Raw genomic sequence first — 15,767 nt, 5'->3', positions numbered from 1 at the left:
CTTGTTCACAAAAATGGAATCTTGATGGGTTAAGCTCAACCATACATGAGTTGATGGTCTTAATATGAAGTTAGAGTGTTTGAAATGCATGTTGGGCCTCTTCGAGCCATGCAAATGAATCAAGTTGATAAATTTTTCATTTAAGACGTTTCCCAAGAACAAGATCTGTGATTTGGACTTTTGGACATAAGGTATTAAGTTCTTAATGGAGTTTTGGCAATCAGGGGCATACATAGGCGTATGCTCAGCGTAACGCATTGCAGTCCCCTTTCCTTTGCTGTGAGAACTTGTACGCTGGGCATAACAAGGTGGTACACTAGGGCGTACTCACCAGTAGGCCTTTTGGGCCATTAGTGAGCCTTGGGCCATGGCTTGTTGGGCCTAGAGTAGGAAGAGTAAAAGGGTCTTTTACCCTTTGTGATAAGGATTATGATTTGCACTTTCATTTATTACCCTAAATAGTGATTAGGGTTGGTTTGATTGTGGTTTCAGGTACTTCCACTAACAAAGGGAAGAGCTCGGGATGATGGCATCGCACACACCATAGCTTCAGCTTTATATCCTGGGAGTTTATTTCAGATACTATGATATGTTGATACAGTAGTTAGAAAAACAAAATAACCTAAGTCTATATATATATATATATATATATATATATATATATTCACACACACAGAGACATACATATTTTTTTACGTGTTTAGACGTACAAATAAGTATTTTTTACCTTTTTATAAGTATATACATATATTTTTAGATGTGTAAATATGTATTTTTATATTTTTTAGAAGTATAAATAAACTTTTAGAAGTATAAATATGTATTTAAAAGTATATATACATATTAGTATTTCTAGAAATATAAAAATATCTATTTATACTTTTAAAAACAATATAAAATCAGTATTTATAATTCTAAAAATAATATTTTATGTTTTAAATGGTATAACCAGACAAAAAGGTCCATATATCTGTGTGTGTGTGTGTGTATATATATATATATATATATATATATATATATATATAGTGTAACGTCCGGTTTATAGGTAAATTTTTTAAACTTATAAGTGCTTTTCATTTTTGCATGGTGGCCTAGTATGCTGGGTGTAATTGAGGTATACTGATGAATCTTGGACACGAGGCTTTCCCCCTGGTACGCTTAGCATACATTTGGCGTACTTGAGCCAGGGGTAAACCCTAAAATTTAGGGTTTGGACCCTATTTAAGCACCTTATAACCTCAAAGACCCCTTCTATTATCATCCTCTTTCATCCTAAAGCAACTTCCACGCAACCTTAATCCTTTTTTAGAGAATATTGAGCCTTATGTGTGTTTTTGGTGTGTGTTTGGTGCATCTTGAAGAAAGAAGAACCCTTTGGAGAAGTTCTTATTGATTTGAAGGTTGTGGATAAAGAATCTATTCACCTTCTTCATCTTCCAAAAGGTATAAAGTCTAAATCTTGGTGATTCTTTGTTTAGATCTAAAGCTAGTTAGGGTTTTTTGCATATTTTGGTCCCTTGAGTTGATTTATGAGAGTATAAGTTACTCTAGAAGCTTAGAATAATAGATCTTGATGTTTTTGAGGCCCCTTGTTCACAAAAATGGAATCTTGATGGGTTAAGCTCAACCATACATGAGTTGATGGTCTTAATATGAAGTTAGAGTGTTTGAAATGCATGTTGGGCCTCTTCGAGCCATGCAAATGAATCAAGTTGATAAAATTTTCATTTAAGACGTTTCCCAAGAACAAGATCTGTGATTTGGACTTTTGGACATAAGGTATTAAGTTCTTAATGGAGTTTTGGCAATCAGGGGCGTACATAGGCGTATGCTCAGCGTAACGCATTGCAGTCCCCTTTCCTTTGTTGTGAGAACTTGTACGCTAGGCATAACAAGGTGGTACGCTAGGGCGTACTCACCAGTAGGCCTTTTGGGCCATTAGTGAGCCTTGGGCCATGGCTTGTTGGGCCTAGAGTAGGAAGAGTAAAAGGGTCTTTTACCCTTTGTGATAAGGATTATGATTTGCACTTTCATTTATTACCCTAAATAGTGATTAGGGTTGGTTTGATTGTGTTTAATGTGAGGAGTGGTAGTAACAGCTAGATAGTGTGATTTGTTCATATTCAGATTAAGGTGAGTTTCCTCACTGTATTTGTGGGTCGAAGGCACCAATGTCGGCCCATTGGATTATGTTATAGGATGGTAGTGATCTTCGTGACACTTATTGATATGCTTGTATGTTCTTGTTGTCTTTGTGACTATTGTTAGTATGAATGTATGTTTAGCTGTACGGGTGAAATAGACTTGTAGTGGTTGAAAGATATCGAAGGAGTCTGAAGGGACTCAGAGAGTTAGAAGGGACTCAGGGATTCAGAAGGGACTCAGGGGTGAAATAGACCCATTGTATGCTATGTATGATGTATGGTTTGTAGTATTTCGGTAACTCACTAAGCTTTGTGCTTACAGTCTATGTTTATGTTTCATGTACTTTTGGTTCGAGAGGGAAGGGCCCGCCCTGATCGCAGTGCATCCACCCATGTTTTTGCATTTTTTTTATGATTTTGGGATTTGTACTCTGATAACTATATTTACATTGGCATAATTTGATGGATGTTTGAGATATTTGATGAATTTTGTTGATTTAAAAATGATGTCTGGAGTTTCAACCTCCTCCATAGCAGACTCGATATTCAAAACACCAGATGGTATGACTTTCGCCTTCTCAGGGATGGTTTGGCCTGTTGTACACCAGAATCGATATTTACATCCGTATTAGATATGTTCACATTGACATCTGAATCTGTGTCTCCTCGAAAGTCGATTTGACATGGGTATCCTTTCTAGGTGATACTTGAAATGAATCCACAATGTGATCGTCTGACTCATCGCTATCATTGTTAGTCTCCACTATTACTTTCATACTGAACCTCTTCCTGATTGTGATTTCGCTTCTTTATCTTCTGTGCAACATCTAAGGCTTGATGCTTCTTTGGTGCTAGGGATCCAGGACTCGAAACCTCACGGAGTACAACTCCCCTTTTGGTAAAGTGTAACTTCTTAAATCTTTTTGAACACTCTTTTTTGCAGTCGGTTCAACTTCTTGTGTAATTGTAGCTTTACTAGGAAAAAGATTTTCCATGGGAATTGTCTCAAAAATGGCTCCTGAGTAGGTTTCGTGGTTTCAGAATTTGAAGGTTCTTAGCAGATTTCTTAGTTATTTTAAGTACCCCTTTACCAGTCTTCATGGGTATAGTTTCTTTAACCAATTCCTCTTTCACTTATTTTGGCTCTTCTACTTGTTTCTTTGTCTTATGAGCCTTAGACCTCTTCATTGCTCCTTCTACCCCTTTTTGAAAAATATTTGGTGGAAGAAAACCAGTTGGTAGAATCTATAGAAGCCAAATACTTCACCAATAATGGATTTTTAGGATCCTCGAAATTTAGTATCGAATTAGGGATTCGAGAAACAACTGGAAATATCATATCATCATCCACTACAACCTTTGGAACTATCATCGATGGAAACTCAACAATATCAACATTAGTTGGTATAAGAATATTGTCCTGACTATACACCTCCTTCAAGATCAATCCCCAAAACCTAGCACTCGAAACCCCAGTTTCTAGTTTTGTATGAGAAATTGAAGTTTCAAATTCCTTCCACAACAATGATGCATAATCGAGATTAAGACCATAATACAGACCAACCATAACTGAATAAACCCCAAGCTTAGTGTAACGCTTCATTTCTGGTATGTGATTTAAATAAAATAATTTTCATTTCTTAAGGGGTACTCGACGAGTCTATAGCCCGACTCGTCGAGTAGAGACGGGATGATCACGCAAATTGAGTTGGCTACTCGACGAGTCCATACGTTGGGACGCAGTGAGTCCGCCTGTCTGGATGAAGCCCTAATTTTAAGGTATTGCACCCTATTTAAACGCATTAATGCGCCCCAACCTCACCCCCATCACCCTCAGAGCATTTCTTACCAAATTCTAGCCCCCTTAGAGCATTTCTTACCAAACCCTACCTTGTGAAGGAACTTTTGGAGCAAGTAGAAGAAGGAGAAGGTTGAAGAGTTCAAGGAAGAGGAAGTAGATCCAGAACACACTCATTTGTGGTCATCGTTTCTGGTAATAAAGTCTCCATCTTGCTTATTGATCTAGTAGATCTTGTTTGTCCCCAAATTGTTTCTTTTAAGCCCAAAACCCCCAAATCCTTGGTGATAAAGCCTTATGATCGGGTTATACTTCATATCTGGACCCTCATTGCATTCAAGAAGTGTAAAGTTTCAGTTGTGGTCGTGATTGAGGTCCCTCTTGAGCTTGGAACCCCATTAAGAGCTTAGTTTTGGCATTTGAAGCCTTTAAAGCCATGAATACACGTAAAGTTTGCAACTTTACGTGATAAGCATGCCCTAGAAGCTTGGATCTATGATTTGGAGCCGCTGCATGGCTCAAATCAAGTCTGTATGGGAAAAGGACTGAATGGACGCGGCGAGTCGCAAGGCTGACTCGGCGAGTCATATGAAGATAGCCGTGGACTCGACGAGTTGGATGAGAAACTCGGCGAGCACGATGAAGATTGCCTTAGACTCGACGAGTTGTTCATACAACTCGGCGAGTCGGATGAGTTTTCCCGATTAAAGTAGAGTTTGAGTGAAATAGCTTCATTCCTTCTTAGTTACACGTAAAGTTAGCAACTTTACGTTTTCAGATGGTCCCAGGAGCTTAGATCTACGAGTTAGATGCCCTGGAATGGATTAGAATCGATTGTATGGAATCTACACATTAGGAATCGACGAGTTGTTCTTTGGACTCGACGAGTCGAGTTGCGAGTCCCCCGTCTTTCTTCGATTTGTGAGTTCAGGTTGAATCAGTGAGTGGGAAAGGGACTCGGTGAGTTAAAGTCAGAGTTAGTAATGGAGGGAGTCGACGAGTCTGCGCCCTGACTCGGTGAATCCGGTCAACTGGAAGTTGACTTTGACCAGGGAGTTGACTTTGAACAAGGGGTAGAATAGTTATTTTACCTTGGGGGCATTTATAAGTACCTGATCTATTTTTTTTGGGATTTGTAGCCAGACAGTTCCGGAGCAGTAGTCAGCCACTTTTAGAGTTAGCATCTCAGCAGCCAGCATTACGAGGTGAGTTTCCTTCCAGTAGGAACGGGTCTACGACCACAATCCCGACCCATTTAGTTAGTAGCAGTTCCAGAACCAGGTCCGATACAGTAGTTAGAGTGTTGGATGTTTTTGTGATTCAAGCATGTTTTGTGTTATGTGTTCCAGACTCCGATCCGATGCAGTATGCAGTATATGTGTTCGTGCTAGTTGATATGTTTATGCTATGTTATGTTCAGTCAATTCCGGACTTCGGTCCGATGCAGGGGACAAGGTCCCAGTCAGTTCTGGACTTCGGTCCGATGCGGTCAGTTCCGGACCTCAGTCCGATGCAGTTAGTTCCGAACTTCGGTCCGATGCAGTTTCCGGACTTCGGTCCGATGCAATTTTTGGATTTTGGTTCTATGCAGTGGGCAAGGCCCAGTATGTGCTTATTATGTTATTGTATGGTATGTGGTAGTTTGAGGGAGCTCACTAAGCTTCGTGCTTACAGTTTTCAGTTTTGGTTTCAGGTACTTCCACTAACAAAGGGAAGAGCTCGGGATGATGGCATTGCACACACCACAGCTTCAACTTTTTATCTTGGGAGTTTATTTAAGATACTATGATATGTTGATACAGTTCTTTTATCATGAAACATCTATTATAACTTTTTAGGATTTGTGACGTACGGTTTCATTATATATTATGGATGATTGTTAGCTTTTAGTACTATTTAAACAAAATTTTTGGGTCGTATTTAGGGTTGTTACACTTAGCCTTATCAAGTCATGAACTCTTCCCTGTTAAACACCTTAAAATAATTCCAAACAAGAAACTCTAAACAACTAGCAAGCTCAACTTCTTAAAATAACTGATAGTCGAAAGAGTGGGTTGATGACCCATATCATTAAACAGGTGAATCACTTGATTAGTTAAGACTTCATAGAAATTCCCTGAAGAAGGTAACTGCAAAATTTGTGTGAACTGCTTCTTGGTAAATTTCTTCGTTTTGGAAGACGACATCTGGAACGCAACAACTTTGGTCGTCTTGTTGTATACATCAGTTGAAGCAACAAGTGATAACTATTGCATCAGAATGGAAAATGATGCAGACAGTGCAAATGAAAGAACATATTTATTTAGAGTTTGAACGATCATCTATAGTTCATTTAGATACACACTGAGAGATGGATTAAGACGAAGATTTGTGTTCAAAATCTTCATCATTGATTGTGAAATCTCATCATCATTGGTGGTAACTTGATCAACATTGTGTTGTGTAGAAGCCATTTGAATGAATCAGAGAGAATTTTGGAGAGAAAATTGGTGATGAGCAGTTAGGGTTCTTGAGAGATTTTAGAGAGCAAAAATTTGAAATTGGAAGGAACCTTTTCCTTAAATAACTAGCGGAATTTTGAATTCAAACATTTTGCCAATGAAATAATGCCATGTGAAATATTGGTTATTTAACCGTCACCATAAAAATTGCAACGTGTACAAATCATTATCTAAATATGCATACTGATCCTTATCACCAAGATATCATATCAGTTATCTAAAATACAATACAATACTATAATTACATACAACATAAATACAAATGTACAAATGGTTACACACTGATGTTGGTACTTTAAGCCTTGTGTTGATGTTGGCATTGGCACTGGTGCTGGTAGTTAGTGTGTGAGAGTATTTTGACTCATCAAATAATAAGGCTTGACCTTCTAGTATTGTTTTCACCATCAATTAATTACATGATTGCATAACTATTTCTAGGTACGTTAGTCAACAAACGTTTAGGATGAGACTTCCATTTATTTTTGGAAAGATACGTGGCTCGGTAATAAAAGGTGGAATGAGGTTACTTTTACATGGTCTTAGAGTAACCAGATTCTTGGTGGGACGGTATTCTCTTAATCTCTACATCTCAAGAAGTTGGTCTTAGACTTCACGATCTCGTCATCTAGAGATCGGTGGGTTTGGGATGTTGGTAATTGTTAGGCTTGTCAAACCCAACAAATGACAAGGGTACAAAATGACTCCAAATACACTACTTAATTGCACTAAAAAGTAATACAAGGTAAGCAATGTCGATCCACGGAGACATGGGACAATTACTTATTCCTTTTTGCATAAGGTACAAGTTAGTCACAAAATAAGGGGGTTTGTTTGTAAGAAGTAAAAAAAGGTTAAAGAACTAACACAACGAAAAAGAAATCAGTGATGTAAATGTCCCAAATCCATGCTTGATTTTCTTATTAAGTGGTTCAATTAAGAAATGATGTTCACTAAATTCTATCCAAGTTGGTACTTAGAAATGTTAACATGCTCTAACACTTCTTATTCACAAATTTATTAGATTTAAAACAAGCACTTTAAAACTAACTTAATCTTTGAATTCAAATTTAAATAAGCTCTTAGAATTAAACCAAGGATTGCATTAAGCTTTATGTGAATGTTCCCAACAATACCCAATACTCCTCATAAGATCGGGAGTGTAAGGATGTGTGAATTAATTTTACACTAAGACCATTCAATGAAAATCAATTTAGTGCTTTTTACTAAGTCTAATTCCCAAAACAATTATAGATATTGCAATTTAGATAACTAGAATGATCTAATCCTAATTCAAATGGCCAATAAGAATCAAAATTAAAATCAAACTCTTTGTTGAAGCAAAACCAAATTCACTAGATAGAAATTGAACATAAACATCAATTCTTAAGATTAAACCACAAAGAAAAAGCCAAAACATAGAATTTGAAAACCTAGAGTTATAGTCGCACAGTACAAGAACAAAATCAACGAGTCTAGAAGGAAAATTAAAGTACCAAAGTTTCTTACAAAGATGAAATTAATTGTTTCCAAATGATTTTTTTCCAAGTTAATAGCCTAAAACACTCTTCAAAAATCACCCCTGGTCCTAGAAGTGAGAGATCATGTGTAGAGTGGCCCCAAAAAAATCCTGAAATATATCATAAAAGAAAACTGCCAAATTTCAAATTTTGTGTCGAACACGGCCCATCATGTAAAAAAAGGCTGAAGAGACCCCCCCCCCCCAGTGTCCAAATTTCGTTGCCAAAAAATTATATTTTTTCCCAGACACGACCCCCCTTGTTGATTTGCGATTGGATGATACGACCCCTGTCGATTCAACTGTTTTGAGAACTTGATTTCTTCGTTTCGACTCCAAAAATTCTGAAACTTTGCCACCGACCCTTTTTCACCATTCCAATTCACTTGCAATCTCCAGAACCACATGAAATGACATGAAAATTATGGAAATAAAGTGTTCAAACATTTGTCCCAAAAATAAGCTAAATGCATGGTTTATTATGGAATGGAATGCAAACAAGTGGGTTAAACATGCTGAAAAGGATGCCTAAAATGCACCTAATAGTAATGGAGACAAGTTACTTGTAGCATAAACTAGAAGACTAGCCGATTGATAACAATTCTCTTCTAAGTAGTTTGTTCATGACTAAATGGAATAGTTATCTTCCTCAAAAGGTGAATATCTTTTATTGGAGGTGTCATGTGAACTAGCTTCTCACTCAGATCAACGTTGATATGAGAGGTATGGATGTGCCTTGAATTGTTTGTGGAGTTTGCAATTTGGATACAGAAGATCGTTCATATATGCTTATCAAGTGTTAAGTTGCTTTTATGTTATGGAGGTTTGTTGGTAGGGGTATGATGTAAATGGTCCTAGATTATTGCGACTGGAAGAAGTAGTTAAGGATATCAAATCATATAGGGAAAACCAATCGGAGGCAAGGGTGAGAAGGCTTGGGATTTCAGCGACAGAGGAACATGGGACTTTCAGGGGTGGGGGCGTAGGATGCAACCCCCGTCCTGTTCGGCCTTGTTGACATCCATAGAAGTAGTTCAATGGGTGGGTTAGATCAATCTTTACTTGGTTAAAATATGGCTCTTAAATAGATTATAATGACATGTGGTGGATTCTATGGAATAGTAGGAATGCTAATTATGGGAAAGGCTCATTAGTGAGAGGCTATGTATGTAGTATATTTATATGAAAGAATATTACAATGGTATCCCTACACCATACAGTTTATATAAAATACAATATAAACTAACACACCTCCTCAGTTTGAGCACGAAGTTTACAAATATCCAAGCTGTTCCGAAAATCCTAAAATAACTGTGTAGGAAGACATTTAGTAAATATATCTACATATTGATGAGCCGAAGGCACGTGTAAGAAACAAAAATGTTCAATGACAACACGTTCCTTAACAAAATGTAAATCTATTTGCACATGCTTGGTACATTGGTGTTGTACATGGTTAGAAGATAAATACATGGCAATCACATTATCACAAAACAAAACGATATCTTTTAGATAACATATAGGATAACTTGAGAAGAAGATTACGAAGCCAAGCTGCTTCAACAACGACATTTTCCATCCCACGGTACCCAGCCTCAGCGGAGGACCGGGAGGCAACGTGTTGACGTTTGGATGAACAAGAGACGAGATTAGTGCCAAGGTACACACAAAACCCAGAGGTAAACCAACGAGTATGAGGACAGCCAACCCAATCAGGATTAGAATAATAAACCAAGCAATCAATGGAAGATGGTTTGATAAAAAGACCATGGAATAGGGTACCTTAAAGATAACAAAGAATGTTCTTATGAGAAAGGATATGATGTTCATGCGGATCATACATAATGAGACAAATTTACTGAACGACATACATAATATTAGTACATGTGAAGGTAAGGTATTGCAAAGCACCGACGAGGCTCCAATATAGAGTAGGGTCAAGGACAAGATTACTATGAGGAGATGGTTTAGATTTTGTATAAGAAGGAGTGCTACAAGGATTGCAAGAAGACATGTCGGATCGAGACACAATTTCCTTAGCAAAGAAAGTATGAGATAACAACATGCCCTTATTAGTACGAGATGCAACAATTTCGAGAAGGAAGGAAATATTAACCAAATCGGACATGGGAAATTCAGACGAGAGGTAGGATATAATACGAGAGATGAGAACAGGAGAAGGGAAAGTAACGATGATGTCATCAACATAGAGAAGAAGAACGATGCGATTACAAACATAATGATAGATAAAAAGCGAATAGTTCGACTGACTACTAGTGAAGCTGAGAGAGGTAATAAAAAACAACAAATTCTTGGTACCAAACTCTAGGGGCTTGTTTAAGACCATAAAGAGCTTTGAGAAGAAGACGTACATGAATAGGAAAAGATTGATGAATATACCTAGGGGTTGTTTCTTGTATATATAAGATATTGTTTAGATATCACAATCCTTAGAACAATGTGGATGGTGGTGGGTTTGACAAGAGGACAAATAGTGTCTTCAAAATCAAGACTAAGACGTTAAGAGAATACCTGAGTGACAAGACGACCATGGGCAGTGTTGAGGGGGGGGGGGGAGTGGGTAGCTGCAATGGGTTGGCCCTGAAGACGACCTTTGTAGCGATCAAGATTACTTTGCTGTCAAACTTATGACAATAGAGCCAACGATTGCAAAAAAACGTTGGCTTGAGGAGGAGGAGAACAAGTTCCCATGTGCTATTTGACTAAAGGGTATTTATTTCAGAATCCATAGTAGATTTCCAGTTAGGGCCACAAAGGGCTCGAGTGGTATAACAATAAATAGGAAAGATATCGGAAGTAACATATAGGTTACAATTTTGTTTAGTGATGAAGGACCCATTGCGGTGGAGAGTAACCATAGGATGGGTTGTCGAAGGTGGGCATGGGGAGTAGGAGTGGAGGAGGGAGTAGTAGAGTTTAGGGAGCTATTACTAGGAGATGATGGAAGAGACGAATCATTGGGAGTGTTTTAGGTAGCGCAAGAGGTGTATGTGACCATGGGAGGAGATAGAGGAGGCATGTCTTCGAATTAGAAGGAATTAGAATCAATGGTGGAAGGTTTATCATGAAAATTAGAGTACGGGAAAAGATCTTCATCAAAGATGACATGTATAGAGATAATGACATGTTGGGAGATGATATCAAGGCAATGATAGCCACGATGATCAAATGAAGGACCAAGGTAAACACCTGCAAATGATCGGAGAGAAAGTGTATGAGATGTAGTAGAGGAAATATTCGGATAACATATGCATCTAAAAACAAGAAGATGGTTGTAGGAGGGAAAGCGACCGAAAAGAAGCTGAAAAGGAGTTTGAAAATAAAATTTGGTGGTGGAAAGGAGATTGAGGGTGTGAACAACAATGGGAAGCGCTTGGACCCAAAACTTAGGCGGAAGGGAGGCTTGAAATAGGAAAGTATGAAGAATGCTATTTGTAGTACGTATAGCACGTCTGGCCTTACCATTTTGTTGAGATTTATATGAACATGAAAAAGAATTTTAATGACTTTATTTGCGAAAAAAAGTAATTATGGATTGATTATTGAATTCCCGACCATTATCACATTGAAAAAGTTTGATGTTTGATTGAAATTGTGTTTGCACATAAGCATGAAATTTAGAAAAAAAAAAGCATCAAAGATATAAGACTTAGCAAGAAGAGGAAACACCCACAAAAAATGTGCATAAGAGAATATAATACTTGAAACCACCACTCATAATATAAATAGGAGATGCCCATAAGTCAAAATGAACTAATTCAAACATGCGAGATGTCTTAGTAGTAAAAGACGAGAAAGGTAAATGACAATGCTTCCCGAGCTTACAAACATTTAGTAGTATTAGAAATAAATATGTGAGAATGTAAAAAATCCAACACAAAGGCGCTAGGATGACCAATTCGTTTGTGCTCGAAGTCGTTAATGAAAATAAAATCATTTCATATGGATGATTATAAAACAATATTGAAATATTACAAACAATTAATTAAAATTGCGTTGTTAGTATACATAGTAGTCCAATGGTAAACCAAAAGCGTTGATGTCATTATGTCATATATCTTTGATTCAAAAACAATATAGAAATATTTAAGCAATTAACTAAAATTATTAAAAAAGTATTGTTGAAACAATTTACTTCTTATGATAACGATAAATTTTAGTCAATATAAGATTATTGAAAAGATTTTAGCAAAACATATTTCTCTTGTGATTGGAGATTTAGTTAATATTTAGTATTCAACTTTGTTTTAGGTCATCAAATTCTAGACGACCCTTTGACTCTGAGTGAAGTTATATCTTTGTAAAAAGCTATGGTGTTTAAGGTGTACTTTGAAAAAGCATATGGCTCGGTGAGATAAGATTTCATTGATGATATTTTGTATAGGTTTGGGCTTGGTTATCGATGGAGGATGTGGATTCATGAATGTCTCAAATCTTATATAGGGTATGTGTTGGTCAAGTAGTCATACTAATGAGTTGTAGTTTTATCAGGGGCTTGTATGGGGTCTTTGGTTGTCAGGTAGTCCTATGGAAAATCTACAAACGATTCATGATAGTACTAAAACAATACCTACTCCCAAAGTATGATCGACTGTGATATTTCGAATAAGTTAATATTCAAGAAGTAAAACTGTAACACCCCGTTTATTAAATAAATAAATTAATTAATTAATGTATGGTAGCCCTAAAACCAATAATTATATAGCAAAGTGTTGGTCTCGAGGAGCTAGCTGTCATAATTTTAGACATCGGGGGTTAAAAGTGTAAGTTTCGGTTTGGTTTCGTAAATAATTATGAAGGCGAAGACTATTTGGTAAATTTTGGGGACTTAAATTGTAATGGATTTTATTGATGGGGTTAAAAAAGGTAAAATATGGATTGAGAGTGAAAGAGATTGGGAAGGAGGGACCAAAGGTATACATTGGACAAAAGTTTCATATGAACAGGTATTAAACCCGTCATTTTGCTTCACCATGCTAACCCTAACCCAAACTCTCCCAACAGCCGCCACCTTATCCCTCCTGGCCACCGGCCACCCTCACCGCCCATATGGTCCGTTCTCCGACCAACTAGAGGCCGCCAAGCAGTTACTCGACCTCCTACTTTGCCCACCAGTCGAGACTCCATCTCACTATCGTCATCAGTTGACCACCTTGTCGCCGTTGTAAACCACCAGCCTCCTAGCCGCCATTGGAGTCGGATTAACCTGCCACTTTGCGACCGGAGCGCCACCACCACTGCTGTATTTCATCAGCCGACGATGTGTGCGTCGTGTCGGTGTTGCTTCCGTTTGAGAGCTTGGAAGTAGACGACGGAGCTTCCTCCATTTTTCGCTGCTCATAGTCTTGGGCTCCCCAAACGTCGCCTTCTAGCCATCGCGACGACGCTGCTGCTGTCTAGTTGCTGATGAAGACAAAGGTTGCTGCTTCGACGTGATTCAGTTGTAGAGATCAGGCGACCCGTTGTTGCATCGCTGCCGTTCGCTAGTCGAGATTGCAAACCCTAGCCCACACCCTCGCTGTTGGGGGTTGTTGAAGACGATGAGCCACTGTCGCCTCCATCCGCCGTCTGCTGCCTCCTTCCTATCGCCACTAGCCACTGTGGAAGGTGGCTGTGTGCGTGTACTGCTATGTGTTTAGGTGTGTGTTGGCGTATTGTGTTATCTAGCCGGGAAAACCAAGAGAGCCACCGCCACCGCCACCACGTGCCACTGCCGACCACCACTCGGGTGGCTATATGTGCGTGTGTGTTTATGTTAGTTAGTGTGTGTGTTCATTTTGGATTAAAGCATTGTAATTGTAATTAACAAAAAGAATAATGAAAAGAAACTCAAAACACCACCGTAAGGTGGTGGCCGTCGCTGCGAGCCACCACTACCCGAGGTGGTAGTGGGTGGTGCCTGACTAGTGAAACCCTAAGGGGACTAGTGAAACCCTAATGGGGTTAAAGATTTAGTTTTGGGCCAATTGGGCTATTATTGGGTGGGAAACCCTAAATAGGGTTTAGAAAACCCTAATATTGGATTTATGGGCCTTGGACTTATTGGGACCCACTTTTGGGCGATTGGATTAGAATTGTGAATTACACCCAATCACACCATATGATATATCTAGTAGAGTGATCGACTTAATGGATTAAGACCTTAATGGGTTAAGTGAGAAACACTTAACCCTAATTGTCATTTTATGTGAAAACCCTAATTTCACTTGGGCCTTGAGTTTGGCCTTTCTATTGGGGTTTAGTAATTGGGCCAATAATGGTCCATCCAAGAATGATCATATGGACTAGAATATTTAGATGGGCTTTAGGGTAAGGCGCATATGAGGGTTCCATAATTGGGCCTTTATGATTATGAGATACTGGGCCACTAGAAATTCCAATTGTTTGGACTGGACTAAATAGTTTGGCCCTAAGGCAAGACCATGTAGAGGTTTGGGCCCAATTTGGAAAATTGGGCCATAGTTGGGTCTTGGTTCATTATTAGACTTTTGGGCCTTTGGATTGGGCCTTGAGCTTGAGTAAAGCTAGGTTAGGGGTAAAGTAGCCTTTTACCCCAAGCATGGACTTATGGATATGTGTTGGGGTCCCAATTATTATTTGGGTGTTAATTTGATGTTGATAGATTCGGGAATCTGTCATCCAACACCTAGCGTTTTGTCAACGGGACTTCAGCAGTGTGAGGTGAGTTTCCTCCTATAAGAACGGGTCTAAGGAACCAAGGCCGGCCCGTTTAGGTGTGATTGTATGTGCCGGGGTTAGACCGATGTAGGTTCTACGTTCCGAACTTCGATCTGATGTCGGGCGGGGCCCGATGCAGTTAGTATGCTTGATGTCTTTGTGATTCTTTCATGTGTATGATTATGTGTTCCGGTCCTTGGTCCGATGACGGGACAAGCCCGAGGAATGTCCGTTTCTTGTTATGCTTATGCCTATGTTTATGATTATATTATACTCATGATATGTATACCAGACTTCGGTCTGATGTCGGGCGGGGACCGATGCAGGGGCGAGGCCCATGTTCTGCCGAACCTCGACCCGATGCCGAACAGGGCCCGGTGCAGCGGGCTAGGCCCAGTATGTGTTTATGTGTACATAATGTGATTATGTGTATAGTATGTGGTAGTTTAATTGGGGGAGACTCACCAAGTTTCGTGCTTACAGTTTTCAGTTTTGGTTTCAGGTACTTCAGTTTTCAAAAGAGGAGCTTAGGATGATTGCAGTGCACACACCATTTGTTCAGCCTGGGATGTTTATACTCTGATATATATATTTGATAGTTGTTATGATATTTTGAGATACATTGTTTATGATTTTTATACGACGTTTGATGACTATGGTTCTATTAATGGTTTAAAACGAAATTTTTAGACTGTATTTTTGGGAGGTTTGAAGGTTGTATCATAGCCTTGGTTTGAGGGATTCGGACACACTCTCAGGTGTGTCCGGACTCAAACTAAGGACTTAGTATGAAGATTTTCAAAAGAAAATTATTTTTATAAAAGAGCTCGGAGAAAAAGAAAAGAACTTTCAAAAAGAGAAAAAGGGTGTGGTGCATGTAATCAACCTAGCTCAAGTAAGTACTTCCAAATAGGGGTGAGCATTTGGATCGAACCGGCTCTTGGACCAGACCGGTTTTGGAGAATATTGTGGACCGTGGACTGGATCGGATGAGTCGTGTCCGTGTCCGTGTCCGGGTCCAGGTCCGGGTTTTCCGGTTCTTAGACCCGTTTGGACCGGTACAACTTTAATTGCATAGAGTACAAGTCGTTAAAATAATTTTTTGGGTT

The sequence above is a fragment of the Lactuca sativa genome, chromosome 5 (genome assembly GCF_002870075.4).
Source record: "Lactuca sativa cultivar Salinas chromosome 5, Lsat_Salinas_v11, whole genome shotgun sequence".
NCBI classification, from domain to species: Eukaryota; Viridiplantae; Streptophyta; class Magnoliopsida; order Asterales; family Asteraceae; genus Lactuca; species Lactuca sativa.
This window is presented reverse-complemented; position numbering follows the sequence as displayed.